The sequence below is a fragment of the Opisthocomus hoazin genome, unplaced genomic scaffold (genome assembly GCF_030867145.1).
Source record: "Opisthocomus hoazin isolate bOpiHoa1 unplaced genomic scaffold, bOpiHoa1.hap1 HAP1_SCAFFOLD_139, whole genome shotgun sequence".
In the NCBI taxonomy this organism is placed as follows: Eukaryota; Metazoa; Chordata; class Aves; order Opisthocomiformes; family Opisthocomidae; genus Opisthocomus; species Opisthocomus hoazin.
In genome coordinates, this window is record NW_027448787.1 from 70,186 (window position 1) to 84,982 (window position 14,797).

The 14,797-nt window shown below is 61.7% G+C and overlaps 2 long non-coding RNA genes across 5 annotated transcripts; both read left to right on the plus strand.

The window, feature by feature from the left end:
* Positions 1-1,157: 1,157 nt before the first annotated feature.
* LOC142359363 (uncharacterized) lies at positions 1,158-6,142 on the plus strand. The gene is made up of 3 exons (XR_012762301.1): positions 1,158-1,261; positions 1,530-2,090; positions 4,795-6,142. It is a non-coding gene; the product is annotated as an uncharacterized LOC142359363 (long non-coding RNA).
* Positions 6,143-7,000: 858 nt separating this feature from the next.
* Positions 7,001-12,901, plus strand: LOC142359357 (uncharacterized). 4 transcript variants are annotated; one of them, XR_012762289.1, is made up of 4 exons: positions 7,915-8,019; positions 8,288-8,651; positions 8,742-8,851; positions 11,554-12,901. It is a non-coding gene; the product is annotated as an uncharacterized LOC142359357 (long non-coding RNA). The 4 variants fall into 4 exon arrangements; XR_012762291.1 differs by lacking the exons at positions 7,915-8,019; positions 8,288-8,651 and adding an exon at positions 7,001-7,437; XR_012762290.1 differs by lacking the exons at positions 7,915-8,019; positions 8,288-8,651 and adding an exon at positions 7,887-7,907.
* Positions 12,902-14,797: the final 1,896 nt, after the last annotated feature.

Below are 14,797 nucleotides of genomic sequence, written 5' to 3' on the forward strand. Positions count from 1 at the left end.
CGGAGGCCCGCAGCTCCCGCGGCGTGCTGGGAGCTGTAGTGCTGGGGCGCGGGGCTCGCGGTTGGCCGCGCTGCTCCCCCGGGGCATGCCGGGAGGTGTAGTCTTCCGACTGCCGGGCGGCCGAGCCGTGCTGGCCAGGGCACGCCGGGAGGTGTCGTTTTCAGGGACTCGGCTGCCGGGCAGCCGCAGTGCTCTCGGGCGTGTGCGGCGAGGCGCTGTCCTCGGGCCCGCCGCAGCCCCCGCTGCGCGGGACGAAGGGTAGTTCTGTGGCCGGTTCCGTGTGTTTTTCTGCAGCCTTCCCGCTGCACCCCGTCCCCAGCAAGCGGTGCGGCCGCGCCTGGAGAGCGCGTGCCGCAGAGCTCGCTTCTGCCACCCGGTGACCAAACTGCGGCACTGCGGTTCGGGTGGCGCCAATGCGCGGTGGCGCCGTGTCCAAGAGCTCGCTGCTGCCACCCGGTGACCAAAGTGCGGTACTGCGGCTCGAGTGGCGCAGGTGCTGTGCCCCAATGACGGCATCGTGGGCTCCAGCCGTGAGCAGCGGGGCTGATGGCGATGGCCCCTCCCTCTGCCGGTGGAGGGCCCGGTGCTGCCGTGCCCCGGGTGGCCGTGGAGGAGCCGGTGCGAGCCGAGGGCGGAGGAGCGGAGCCGTGGCCGGGCTGCGGCTGCAGCGAGGGAGAAGGTGAGCGCGGGTGTGGGGGGGGAGTGGAGTGGATGGAGCGGCGGGTCCCGGGGAAAAGCCCCCGGGAGGGCGGGGTCCGTGTCGGGGGCAAGGAGCGGCGGGGCTGCGGCGCCGTGTCGGAGCCGCGAGTCGGGGGCTGCCCGGAGCGGGAGGCGCGCGGCAGGGCGCTGCCTGGAGCCGTGCGGGGGTGCCGCCCCGTGCCGGCGGCGCGCGGCAGGGCGCTGCCCGGAGCCGTGCGGGGGTGCCGCCCCGTGCCGGCGGCGCGGGCTGCCCGGGGCCGGGCGGCGGCGCCGCGCCGTACCCGCTGGCGCCGCCCTCTGGCCGCAATGCGGTACTGCAGCCCGGCGCTCCGCGCAGGGTCTGGCCCCTCCGGCGCGCCGTCGGCGCGTGACGCATGCGCGTTGCGGCGGAGCAGCATGGCGGCGCCCCGGTGGCGGGTGCCGGGCGGCGGAGGAGCAGAGAGGCCAGCGGTGAGGCGCGGGCTCCCCTCCGGCGGGTGCGGGAGTGCGTGGTGGCTGCCCGAGGGTGGTGGGACGGGAAGCTCGGAGCCGCTCGCTGCGGCAGGCTGCTGGTGCGCTGGAGGTGAGCCGGGTGCGGTCAGCCCCGGGGCCAGAGGCGGGAGGTGACGGAAGGGAAGAGGGGAAGGAGGCGGGCACACCCCCCGCAACTCGGCAGCGCCTCCCCGGCCCCGCTCGCCCCGCGCAGCCGCCCCCAGCTCCAGCACGTCCCCTGAAGCCTGTCCCGGAACCCCCGGCCTCCCCCAAGGCCCGTGGTGCGGGCGGCACGCTGGCCCTCGAGCGTGCCTCAGTCTCCCTTAACGCGGTCGCCTCTGTTTCTTTCTGTGTGGCAGGGGCCGTGCTGAGGCCGCATTTGTCCGTTCCTGCCCTGGGGATGCCGTTGGCTGTGCCCGCTCCAGGCTTGTGTGGGCTGTGTGTGCCGGGCCTCGCTGTGCTGGCGGCATGGGGGCGAAAAGGGAGAGGCGGAGCGCTGAGTGGCTGCAGACAGGAGGTGGCGCGGCTGAAGCTTGGAGAGTCCCGAGAAGGCTGAAGAAGAAGAAGAAATGGAAGGCCACCTGGCTGGCAGCTGCTTGGCGCTGCAGGCAGGAGAGAGCCTGCCTCTGCGGGTGAGGAAGGCTCCCTCTTGGTAGCCCGCAGCAGGCCAGGCCGCCAGCGTGCCCCGCAGGGTCTGTATGTGTCACCAGCAGCAGCATGGTACGGCTGTGGAGTGCGCGAGCGAGCGAGGCTACATGCCTAGGGAGCCTCGTCTCGTAAGAGGTGCAAGACATGCACGTTTTCTCTTAGGTGGAGGACAGCCAAGCGACCGTAGTTACGGAAGAGGAAGGGAGGAGAGCAGGAGAGAGAAGCGTCTGAAGCGGCAGAGTCTCGCAGCAGCGCTGTGAGCGAGAGTAGCGGTGAGTGCCGGGCCTTCGGGACCCTGTCGCCCCTCTTCTGCATCTTGGGCCCTCCCCTGGATCCTCCTCTCTCCCACGCTGCTGTGATTTTTTTTTTCTTTATTCTTTTTCCTTTTCTTTTCCTTTCCCTTTCCCTGTACCTCCCGTCTTCTGTCTGTGTTTGTGTCCTGCTCCCTCTCCCTCTTTTTCTCCCTCCAGAATTTCTCTAGCCGGCTCCCCGTTTCTATTTCTTTGTCCTGCTGCCTGTCCGGTCATTTCTTGCTATACGTCCCTGTTCAGCCGGCTCTCCCTTTTTGCCTTTCTCTCCTTCTCTGTCCTGCTTCATGGCCCTTTCTTCTCTTTCTCTCCCTCTCTGTTCTCTAGCCCGTTGCTGGTTTGTTTCGGGGTTTCCCTGCGCACCGCCCCCCCCCCCCCCCGCCCCCTTCTTGGTCTCTTTGTCTAGATCTGACCCTTTCTTTGTTTCTCGGTCCCTTTTTTCCTGTTCACTGTCCTTTTTCTCTGTCTGTCTGTGTGTCCTGCGCTCCGTTGCCCTCTTTGTCTCTCCTTTCTTCTTCATCTCCTCCCCCTGCCCTCGTCTCTCTCTCCCTCTTTTGCGCTCACCGGCCCTACATTTTCGTGCTCCGTCCCTGCAAGGCTCCTCGTCCCTGTTTTTCTTGATTTCTCTACCTATCTGGTGTTTTCTTTCGACCCTTCTTTCTCTCTGAGCTCCTAGGTCTTCTCCCTTGTCTTATTTTCCTCTTCCTAGTGCTCTGCCCTGCTCCCCATCGCTTATTTTCTCTCTCCGTTTCTCTGCCCTGCTCCCCCTCCCTCTCTTTCTTTCTCCGTCCCCCTCTGCTGCTCCACAGCAGTGTTTTTCCTTTCTCCAGCTCTCTGACCTGCTCCCCACCCACCCAGGTTGACCGTCCCAGGTTTTGTTCTGCGTCTCCATCCTGCCGCTGTCCTGATCTATCTTTCTGTGCCCTGCTCTTTCTGTCTCTTTTCCTGTGTACCTGCTGCTTTTTTGCTCCGTCTCTGTCCAGCTCCCTGTCCCTTTCCTTTTTCCTCTTGCTGTCCTTGTGCTCTGCTTCCTCTTGCTGTTTTTTGTGCCTTTCTCTCTCTACGCCATTTGCTCTGCCATCCTTTCTTTCTCTATCCCCCTGTACAGCTAGCTGCCCTTTCTTTCCTTTCGCTCTTCCTCGGTATTTTTTTCCTTCTCCATACCTCTCTCCCACTGCCCGTCACGGTTGTTTTCCTCTCACCAATGCTGTCCTGCTCTCTGTCCCTTTTCTCTCTCTGTCATTCTGTCCTGCTCCTTGTGTCTGTTTTTTAATTCCTCCCTCTCTGTCCCGCAGCCCAGTGCATTTTTTTTCCCTTCTTCTCTGCTGCCCAGCCGAGGCTTTTCCCCCTCCGTCTCTGTCTTGCTCCCCCGTCTCTTATTTTTGGTCTGTCTTTCACTTTATCCTGCCTCCCTGTCCCCTTTTTCTCTCTCAGTATCACCTTGTCTCGCTCGCTGTCGCTGTCTTTCTCTGACAATCTGTCCTGCTCCTTGGTCCTTCTCTCCCTTTGCTATTATTCCTCGTCCTTCTTCTGGCTTTTCTTCCTTCTCTTTCTGTCCTACTGCCCCAGTGCCTCTTTTTCCACCGCTGTGCTGCTCCCTGGCCCTTGTTTCCTCTCGCCGTCCCTCTGTCCTGCTTCCTGTCCCAGGTTTTTCTGTCTCTCTTTCTCGGTCCTGCTGCCTGTCTGGTCGTTTCTTGTCGTACCTCCCTGTCCAGCCGGCTCTCCCTTTTTGCCTTTCTCTCCTTCTCTGTCCTGCTCCCGGGCCCTTTCTTCTCTTCCTTTCTCTCTATCCTCTAGTCCCTTGCTGGTTTGTGTTGGGGGTCCTAACCACCCCCTTCTTCGTCTGACCCTTTCTTTGTTTCTTAGTACCTTTTTTCCTGTTCTCTGTCCTTTTTCTCTCTTTGTCAGTGTGTCATGCACTCCGTGGGACGGGGGTGGGAGGCTGAAAAAGGGTGGGAATCTGCGGGGGGCGAATGGAGGCTGGAAAGAGGTAGGAGGTTGCAGAGGGGTGGGAAGCTGAATGAAGTAGAGGCCAGCAAAATGGGAGGTAGGAGGCTGGAAAGAGGTAGGAGGTTGCAGAGGGGTGGGAAGCTGAATGAAGTAGAGGCCAGCAAAATGGGAGGTAGGAGGCTGGAAAGAGGTAGGAGGTTGCAGAGGGGTGGGAAGCTGAATGAAGTAGAGGCCAGCAAAATGGGAGGTAGGAGGCTGACGAGGGGTGGGAGGCTGGGGGGGGGGGGGCCGAGGAGGAGGAAGTAGAGGCCAGAAAAATAGGAGGCTGCAGAGGGGTGGGAGGCCGGGGCCGAGAGTAGAGGCCAGAAAAAAAAAGAAGGCCGGAAAGGGGTGGGAGGCTGCAGAGGGGTGGGAGGCCGGGGGCGAGAGTAGAGGCCAGAAAAAAAAGGAGGCCGGAAAGGGGTGGGAGGCCGGGGGGTGTGAGTAGAGGCCAGAAAGGCCCTTTTTCTTCTGGCTTCTTCCCTGTCTTTATCTCTCTCTCCTGCCTTGTTTATTCCTCTGATTCAAGTTCTCTCTCGATCTGTGTGTTCTGTTTCCCACTCATCATATTCTCTCTTTTTGTCTGTCCTATTCCTGCATGTAGTGTGCAGTGAGGCTTCTTGTCTAGGAAGCCGCGTCTCGTATGAGCTCTAAGACACCCACGTGCATTTTCTCTCAGGTGGAGGAGAGCCAAACGATTGGAGTTATGGAAGCAGAAGGGAAGAGAGAAGGAGAGAGAAGCGTCTGAAGTGTCAAAGTCTCCCGGCAGCACCGAGAGTGAGAGCTGCGGTGAGTCCTGGGCCCTCGGGGCCCTGTCACCCCTCTTCTGCATCCTGGGCCCTCCCCTGGCTTCCTCTCTTTCCCACACTGCTACGATTAGTTTTTTTTTCTGCTCTTGTGTACCTTCTTTCTCCATCTGTCTCTGACTTGTCCCCATCTTTTAGGTCCTCCCTCTTTCTGCCCTGCAGCCCGTGGCATTTTTTTCCTTCTTCCCGTCTTTCCATTCAGGTCCTGGTTACTAGTTTTGCTTTCCTCCTACTCTGTAGCCTGTCAGTACTTTTGCTGTCTTTGGTGCTCTCTGTCTGGCTCCCTGTCCCTTGATTCGAGGCCTTCCTTCTCGGCTCCGTAGCACGTCACAGATCTACTGCTTTCTCCATGTCAATTCTATTCGATTTCCTCATCTCTCTTTGTCCAGGTCCCTGCCACTATTCTTTTTTCCTCTGTCATCATGCTGCAGGGTTTTTTTTGCATCTCCTTCCTGCTCCCCGTTCTTCATTTTCGGTCTCTGTCCTACTCCCTCTTCTTCTTTCTGCTGCCACTCTTCCTGTCTCCGTGCTGCTTCTTTCTCCATCTCTGTGGGACTGCCTGTCCCCGTCCTTCTCTTGCTGTCCCTTTCCCTGCTTCGTGCTTTCTCGTTACACCGCCGGTGTCCAGCCATCTGTCACTTTTCTCCTCTCTTGTAGTGGCCTGCACCCTGCTCCTCATTTTTGGCAGCCTCTGCCGAGCAGCGCGTTGCTCCGGGAGCCGACTGACCGACTGCTCCCCGCTGGAGCAACGGGCGCAGCTGCGGGAAGGAGTGCCGAGGTGTCGGAGGGGCAGAGGGAGCGTCGGGGGCCCCGAGCCCTGGAGCAGAGCGGCTCCCGGGACTGGCTGGGTGCGTGACGGAATGAACACCTGCGGTCCCTTTTGCCCTGCTGGCTGCGTTTGTGCTTGGTTTGCATGGGACGAGGGGATGCGCCAGAGCCCAGGGGAGGAGGGGACGGGCAGCGGGGCTGATGACGACGGCCCCTCCCTCAGCCGGTGGAGGGCCCGGTGCTGCCGTGCCCCGGGTGGCCGTGGAGGGGCCGGTGCGAGCCGAGGTGTCACCGAAAATCTGGGAACAAAACCTCGTAACACCAATGTAGTGTTAAAAGGCAGGCATTCTTTATTGCAGCGCTGGATGCATGGGGGATAATTCCACCAAACGTGCATACCTCATACCTTTTCCGTACAGTTTATACAGATCAAAAATATACATATTTATTTTATTCATGGATATTCAATATTATTCTCTTTGGCGACTGGTGTAAACTTTTCTCACTTCTTAGGTAAATGGTTGCGCAGACTCAGTTACCCTCTTCTATTGTTTCTTTTTGAGTAGGTGGTATTGCTTGAGTAGGGGGTCAGTGAGTCGGTGGTCGCGATCTCCCCCTGCCAGAATCACCTTTTACCTGCTGGGCTCGCAATCTTGGCAAACCTGGTCAGTTTCTTCAGTTTGTTTCACAGAACCACACTCCATCATTTCTCTTGACAAAAACACAATTACCCACTATGGTTAGCGTTAATGGTTACCTAGAGACTAGACCCTCTGTTCCCAGACCTAATGTCCAGGTGGGTAGGGCTGTACCAGGAACATAGCAGCACTGTTCATGTTTATGGTCAACTGATTCTATCACCCTGGTTAGAGAGGGAGGAGTGGAGCCGTGGCCGGGCTGCGGCTGCAGCGAGGGAGAAGGTGAGCGCGGGGCGGGCGGGGCGGTCGATGGAGCGGCGGGTCCCGGGGAAAGCCCCGAGGCGGGCGGGGGTACCTGCCGAGTGGGGTCCGTGTGGGAGGCAAGGAGCGGCGGGGGTCCGGCGCCGTTTCGGGCACGGTGTCCCCGCAAGCGGAGGCCCGCAGCTCCCGCGGCGTGCTGGGAGCTGTAGTGCTGGGGCGCGGGGCTCGCGGTTGGCCGCGCTGCTCCCCCGGGGCATGCCGGGAGGTGTAGTCTTCCGACTGCCGGGCGGCCGAGCCGTGCTGGCCAGGGCACGCCGGGAGGTGTCGTTTTCAGGGACTCGGCTGCCGGGCAGCTGCAGTGCTCTCGGGCGTGTGCGGCGAGGCGCTGTCCTCGGGCCCGCCGCAGCCCCCGCTGCGCGGGACGAAGGGTAGTTCTGTGGCCGGTTCCGTGTGTTTTTCTGCAGCCTTCCCGCTGCACCCCGTCCCCAGCAAGCGGTGCGGCCGCGCCTGGAGAGCGCGTGCCGCAGAGCTCGCTTCTGCCACCCGGTGACCAAACTGCGGCACTGCGGTTCGGGTGGCGCCAATGCGCGGTGGCGCCGTGTCCAAGAGCTCGCTGCTGCCACCCGGTGACCAAAGTGCGGTACTGCGGCTCGAGTGGCGCAGGTGCTGTGCCCCAATGACGGCATCGTGGGCTCCAGCCGTGAGCAGCGGGGCTGATGGCGATGGCCCCTCCCTCTGCCGGTGGAGGGCCCGGTGCTGCCGTGCCCCGGGTGGCCGTGGAGGAGCCGGTGCGAGCCGAGGGCGGAGGAGCGGAGCCGTGGCCGGGCTGCGGCTGCAGCGAGGGAGAAGGTGAGCGCGGGTGTGGGGGGGGAGTGGAGTGGATGGAGCGGCGGGTCCCGGGGAAAAGCCCCCGGGAGGGCGGGGTCCGTGTCGGGGGCAAGGAGCGGCGGGGGTGCGGCGCCGTGTCGGAGCCGCGAGTCGGGGGCTGCCCGGAGCGGGAGGCGCGCGGCAGGGCGCTGCCTGGAGCCGTGCGGGGGTGCCGCCCCGTGCCGGCGGCGCGCGGCAGGGCGCTGCCCGGAGCCGTGCGGGGGTGCCGCCCCGTGCCGGCGGCGCGGGCTGCCCGGGGCCGGGCGGCGGCGCCGCGCCGTACCCGCTGGCGCCGCCCTCTGGCCGCAATGCGGTACTGCAGCCCGGCGCTCCGCGCAGGGTCTGGCCCCTCCGGCGCGCCGTCGGCGCGTGACGCATGCGCGTTGCGGCGGAGCAGCATGGCGGCGCCCCGGTGGCGGGTGCCGGGCGGCGGAGGAGCAGAGAGGCCAGCGGTGAGGCGCGGGCTCCCCTCCGGCGGGTGCGGGAGTGCGTGGTGGCTGCCCGAGGGTGGTGGGACGGGAAGCTCGGAGCCGCTCGCTGCGGCAGGCTGCTGGTGCGCTGGAGGTGAGCCGGGTGCGGTCAGCCCCGGGGCCAGAGGCGGGAGGTGACGGAAGGGAAGAGGGGAAGGAGGCGGGCACACCCCCCGCAACTCGGCAGCGCCTCCCCGGCCCCGCTCGCCCCGCGCAGCCGCCCCCAGCTCCAGCACGTCCCCTGAAGCCTGTCCCGGAACCCCCGGCCTCCCCCAAGGCCCGTGGTGCGGGCGGCACGCTGGCCCTCGAGCGTGCCTCAGTCTCCCTTAACGCGGTCGCCGCTGTTTCTTTCTGTGTGGCAGGGGCCGTGCTGAGGCCGCATTTGTCCGTTCCTGCCCTGGGGATGCCGTTGGCTGTGCCCGCTCCAGGCTTGTGTGGGCTGTGTGTGCCGGGCCTCGCTGTGCTGGCGGCATGGGGGCGAAAAGGGAGAGGCGGAGCGCTGAGTGGCTGCAGACAGGAGGTGGCGCGGCTGAAGCTTGGAGAGTCCCGAGAAGGCTGAAGAAGAAGAAGAAGAAATGGAAGGCCACCTGGCTGGCAGCTGCTTGGCGCTGCAGGCAGGAGAGAGCCTGCCTCTGCGGGTGAGGAAGGCTCCCTCTTGGTAGCCCGCAGCAGGCCAGGCCGCCAGCGTGCCCCGCAGGGTCTGTATGTGTCACCAGCAGCAGCATGGTACGGCTGTGGAGTGCGCGAGCGAGCGAGGCTACATGCCTAGGGAGCCTCGTCTCGTAAGAGGTGCAAGACATGCACGTTTTCTCTTAGGTGGAGGACAGCCAAGCGACCGTAGTTACGGAAGAGGAAGGGAGGAGAGCAGGAGAGAGAAGCGTCTGAAGCGGCAGAGTCTCCCAGCAGCGCTGTGAGCGAGAGTAGCGGTGAGTGCCGGGCCTTCGGGACCCTGTCGCCCCTCTTCTGCATCTTGGGCCCTCCCCTGGATCCTCCTCTCTCCCACGCTGCTGTGATTTTTTTTTTCTTTATTCTTTTTCCTTTTCTTTTCCTTTCCCTTTCCCTGTACCTCCCGTCTTCTGTCTGTGTTTGTGTCCTGCTCCCTCTCCCTCTTTTTCTCCCTCCAGAATTTCTCTAGCCGGCTCCCCGTTTCTATTTCTTTGTCCTGCTGCCTGTCCGGTCATTTCTTGCTATACGTCCCTGTTCAGCCGGCTCTCCCTTTTTGCCTTTCTCTCCTTCTCTGTCCTGCTTCATGGCCCTTTCTTCTCTTTCTCTCCCTCTCTGTTCTCTAGCCCGTTGCTGGTTTGTTTCGGGGTTTCCCTGCGCACCGCCCCCCCCCCCCCGCCCCCTTCTTGGTCTCTTTGTCTAGATCTGACCCTTTCTTTGTTTCTCGGTCCCTTTTTTCCTGTTCACTGTCCTTTTTCTCTGTCTGTCTGTGTGTCCTGCGCTCCGTTGCCCTCTTTGTCTCTCCTTTCTTCTTCATCTCCTCCCCCTGCCCTCGTCTCTCTCTCGCTCTTTTGCGCTCACCGGCCCTACATTTTCGTGCTCCGTCCCTGCAAGGCTCCTCGTCCCTGTTTTTCTTGATTTCTCTACCTATCTGGTGTTTTCTTTCGACCCTTCTTTCTCTCTGAGCTCCTAGGTCTTCTCCCTTGTCTTATTTTCCTCTTCCTAGTGCTCTGCCCTGCTCCCCATCGCTTATTTTCTCTCTCCGTTTCTCTGCCCTGCTCCCCCTCCCTCTCTTTCTTTCTCCGTCCCCCTCTGCTGCTCCACAGCAGTGTTTTTCCTTTCTCCAGCTCTCTGACCTGCTCCCCACCCACCCAGGTTGACCGTCCCAGGTTTTGTTCTGCGTCTCCATCCTGCCGCTGTCCTGATCTATCTTTCTGTGCCCTGCTCTTTCTGTCTCTTTTCCTGTGTACCTGCTGCTTTTTTGCTCCGTCTCTGTCCAGCTCCCTGTCCCTTTCCTTTTTCCTCTTGCTGTCCTTGTGCTCTGCTTCCTCTTGCTGTTTTTTGTGCCTTTCTCTCTCTACGCCATTTGCTCTGCCATCCTTTCTTTCTCTATCCCCCTGTACAGCTAGCTGCCCTTTCTTTCCTTTCGCTCTTCCTCGGTATTTTTTTCCTTCTCCATACCTCTCTCCCACTGCCCGTCACGGTTGTTTTCCTCTCACCAATGCTGTCCTGCTCTCTGTCCCTTTTCTCTCTCTGTCATTCTGTCCTGCTCCTTGTGTCTGTTTTTTAATTCCTCCCTCTCTGTCGCGCAGCCCAGTGCATTTTTTTTCCCTTCTTCTCTGCTGCCCAGCCGAGGCTTTTCCCCCTCCGTCTCTGTCTTGCTCCCCCGTCTCTTATTTTTGGTCTGTCTTTCACTTTATCCTGCCTCCCTGTCCCCTTTTTCTCTCTCAGTATCACCTTGTCTCGCTCGCTGTCGCTGTCTTTCTCTGACAATCTGTCCTGCTCCTTGGTCCTTCTCTCCCTTTGCTATTATTCCTCGTCCTTCTTCTGGCTTTTCTTCCTTCTCTTTCTGTCCTACTGCCCCAGTGCCTCTTTTTCCACCGCTGTGCTGCTCCCTGGCCCTTGTTTCCTCTCGCCGTCCCTCTGTCCTGCTTCCTGTCCCAGGTTTTTCTGTCTCTCTTTCTCGGTCCTGCTGCCTGTCTGGTCGTTTCTTGTCGTACCTCCCTGTCCAGCCGGCTCTCCCTTTTTGCCTTTCTCTCCTTCTCTGTCCTGCTCCCGGGCCCTTTCTTCTCTTCCTTTCTCTCTATCCTCTAGTCCCTTGCTGGTTTGTGTTGGGGGTCCTAACCACCCCCTTCTTCGTCTGACCCTTTCTTTGTTTCTTAGTACCTTTTTTCCTGTTCTCTGTCCTTTTTCTCTCTTTGTCAGTGTGTCATGCACTCCGTGGGACGGGGGTGGGAGGCTGAAAAAGGGTGGGAATCTGCGGGGGGCGAATGGAGGCTGGAAAGAGGTAGGAGGTTGCAGAGGGGTGGGAAGCTGAATGAAGTAGAGGCCAGCAAAATGGGAGGTAGGAGGCTGGAAAGAGGTAGGAGGTTGCAGAGGGGTGGGAAGCTGAATGAAGTAGAGGCGAGCAAAATGGGAGGTAGGAGGCTGGAAAGAGGTAGGAGGTTGCAGAGGGGTGGGAAGCTGAATGAAGTAGAGGCCAGCAAAATGGGAGGTAGGAGGCTGACGAGGGGTGGGAGGCTGGGGGGGGGGGGGGCGAGGAGGAGGAAGTAGAGGCCAGAAAAATAGGAGGCTGCAGAGGGGTGGGAGGCCGGGGCCGAGAGTAGAGGCCAGAAAAAAAAAGAAGGCCGGAAAGGGGTGGGAGGCTGCAGAGGGGTGGGAGGCCGGGGGCGAGAGTAGAGGCCAGAAAAAAAAGGAGGCCGGAAAGGGGTGGGAGGCCGGGGGGTGTGAGTAGAGGCCAGAAAGGCCCTTTTTCTTCTGGCTTCTTCCCTGTCTTTATCTCTCTCTCCTGCCTTGTTTATTCCTCTGATTCAAGTTCTCTCTCGATCTGTGTGTTCTGTTTCCCACTCATCATATTCTCTCTTTTTGTCTGTCCTATTCCTGCATGTAGTGTGCAGTGAGGCTTCTTGTCTAGGAAGCCGCGTCTCGTATGAGCTCTAAGACACCCACGTGCATTTTCTCTCAGGTGGAGGAGAGCCAAACGATTGGAGTTATGGAAGCAGAAGGGAAGAGAGAAGGAGAGAGAAGCGTCTGAAGTGTCAAAGTCTCCCGGCAGCACCGAGAGTGAGAGCTGCGGTGAGTCCTGGGCCCTCGGGGCCCTGTCACCCCTCTTCTGCATCCTGGGCCCTCCCCTGGCTTCCTCTCTTTCCCACACTGCTACGATTAGTTTTTTTTTCTGCTCTTGTGTACCTTCTTTCTCCATCTGTCTCTGACTTGTCCCCATCTTTTAGGTCCTCCCTCTTTCTGCCCTGCAGCCCGTGGCATTTTTTTCCTTCTTCCCGTCTTTCCATTCAGGTCCTGGTTACTAGTTTTGCTTTCCTCCTACTCTGTAGCCTGTCAGTACTTTTGCTGTCTTTGGTGCTCTCTGTCTGGCTCCCTGTCCCTTGATTCGAGGCCTTCCTTCTCGGCTCCGTAGCACGTCACAGATCTACTGCTTTCTCCATGTCAATTCTATTCGATTTCCTCATCTCTCTTTGTCCAGGTCCCTGCCACTATTCTTTTTTCCTCTGTCATCATGCTGCAGGGTTTTTTTTGCATCTCCTTCCTGCTCCCCGTTCTTCATTTTCGGTCTCTGTCCTACTCCCTCTTCTTCTTTCTGCTGCCACTCTTCCTGTCTCCATGCTGCTTCTTTCTCCATCTCTGTGGGACTGCCTGTCCCCGTCCTTCTCTTGCTGTCCCTTTCCCTGCTTCGTGCTTTCTCGTTACACCGCCGGTGTCCAGCCATCTGTCACTTTTCTCCTCTCTTGTAGTGGCCTGCACCCTGCTCCTCATTTTTGGCAGCCTCTGCCGAGCAGCGCGTTGCTCCGGGAGCCGACTGACCGACTGCTCCCCGCTGGAGCAACGGGCGCAGCTGCGGGAAGGAGTGCCGAGGTGTCGGAGGGGCAGAGGGAGCGTCGGGGGCCCCGAGCCCTGGAGCAGAGCGGCTCCCGGGACTGGCTGGGTGCGTGACGGAATGAACACCTGCGGTCCCTTTTGCCCTGCTGGCTGCGTTTGTGCTTGGTTTGCATGGGACGAGGGGATGCACCAGAGCCCAGGGGAGGAGGGGACGGGCAGCGGGGCTGATGACGACGGCCCCTCCCTCAGCCGGTGGAGGGCCCGGTGCTGCCGTGCCCCGGGTGGCCGTGGAGGGGCCGGTGCGAGCCGAGGTGTCACCGAAAATCTGGGAACAAAACCTCGTAACACCAATGTAGTGTTAAAAGGCAGGCATTCTTTATTGCAGCGCTGGATGCATGGGGGATAATTCCACCAAACGTGCATACCTCATACCTTTTCCGTACAGTTTATACAGATCAAAAATATACATATTTATTTTATTCATGGATATTCAATATTATTCTCTTTGGCGACTGGTGTAAACTTTTCTCACTTCTTAGGTAAATGGTTGCGCAGACTCAGTTACCCTCTTCTATTGTTTCTTTTTGAGTAGGTGGTATTGCTTGAGTAGGGGGTCAGTGAGTCGGTGGTCGCGATCTCCCCCTGCCAGAATCACCTTTTACCTGCTGGGCTCGCAATCTTGGCAAACCTGGTCAGTTTCTTCAGTTTGTTTCACAGAACCACACTCCATCATTTCTCTTGACAAAAACACAATTACCCACTATGGTTAGCGTTAATGGTTACCTAGAGACTAGACCCTCTGTTCCCAGACCTAATGTCCAGGTGGGTAGGGCTGTACCAGGAACATAGCAGCACTGTTCATGTTTATGGTCAACTGATTCTATCACCCTGGTTAGAGAGGGAGGAGTGGAGCCGTGGCCGGGCTGCGGCTGCAGCGAGGGAGAAGGTGAGCGCGGGGCGGGCGGGGCGGTCGATGGAGCGGCGGGTCCCGGGGAAAGCCCCGAGGCGGGCGGGGGTACCTGCCGAGTGGGGTCCGTGTGGGAGGCAAGGAGCGGCGGGGGTCCGGCGCCGTTTCGGGCACGGTGTCCCCGCAAGCGGAGGCCCGCAGCTCCCGCGGCGTGCTGGGAGCTGTAGTGCTGGGGCGCGGGGCTCGCGGTTGGCCGCGCTGCTCCCCCGGGGCATGCCGGGAGGTGTAGTCTTCCGACTGCCGGGCGGCCGAGCCGTGCTGGCCAGGGCACGCCGGGAGGTGTCGTTTTCAGGGACTCGGCTGCCGGGCAGCCGCAGTGCTCTCGGGCGTGTGCGGCGAGGCGCTGTCCTCGGGCCCGCCGCAGCCCCCGCTGCGCGGGACGAAGGGTAGTTCTGTGGCCGGTTCCGTGTGTTTTTCTGCAGCCTTCCCGCTGCACCCCGTCCCCAGCAAGCGGTGCGGCCGCGCCTGGAGAGCGCGTGCCGCAGAGCTCGCTTCTGCCACCCGGTGACCAAACTGCGGCACTGCGGTTCGGGTGGCGCCAATGCGCGGTGGCGCCGTGTCCAAGAGCTCGCTGCTGCCACCCGGTGACCAAAGTGCGGTACTGCGGCTCGAGTGGCGCAGGTGCTGTGCCCCAATGACGGCACCGTGGGCTCCAGCCGTGAGCAGCGGGGCTGGTGGCGATGGCCCCTCCCTCTGCCGGTGGAGGGCCCGGTGCTGCCGTGCCCCGGGTGGCCGTGGAGGAGCCGGTGCGAGCCGAGGGCGGAGGAGCGGAGCCGTGGCCGGGCTGCGGCTGCAGCGAGGGAGAAGGTGAGCGCGGGTGTGGGGGGGGAGTGGAGTGGATGGAGCGGCGGGTCCCGGGGAAAAGCCCCCGGGAGGGCGGGGTCCGTGTCGGGGGCAAGGAGCGGCGGGGGTGCGGCGCCGTGTCGGAGCCGCGAGTCGGGGGCTGCCCGGAGCGGGAGGCGCGCGGCAGCGCGCTGCCTGGAGCCGTGCGGGGGTGCCGCCCCGTGCCGGCGGCGCGCGGCAGGGCGCTGCCCGGAGCCGTGCGGGGGTGCCGCCCCGTGCCGGCGGCGCGGGCTGCCCGGGGCCGGGCGGCGGCGCCGCGCCGTACCCGCTGGCGCCGCCCTCTGGCCGCAATGCGGTACTGCAGCCCGGCGCTCCGCGCAGGGTCTGGCCCCTCCGGCGCGCCGTCGGCGCGTGACGCATGCGCGTTGCGGCGGAGCAGCATGGCGGCGCCCCGGTGGCGGGTGCCGGGCGGCGGAGGAGCAGAGAGGCCAGCGGTGAGGCGCGGGCTCCCCTCCGGCGGGTGCGGGAGTGCGTGGTGGCTGCCCGAGGGTGGTGGGACGGGAAGCTCGGAGCCGCTCGCTGCGGCAGGCTGCTGGTGCGCTGGAGGTGAGCCGGGTGCGGTCAG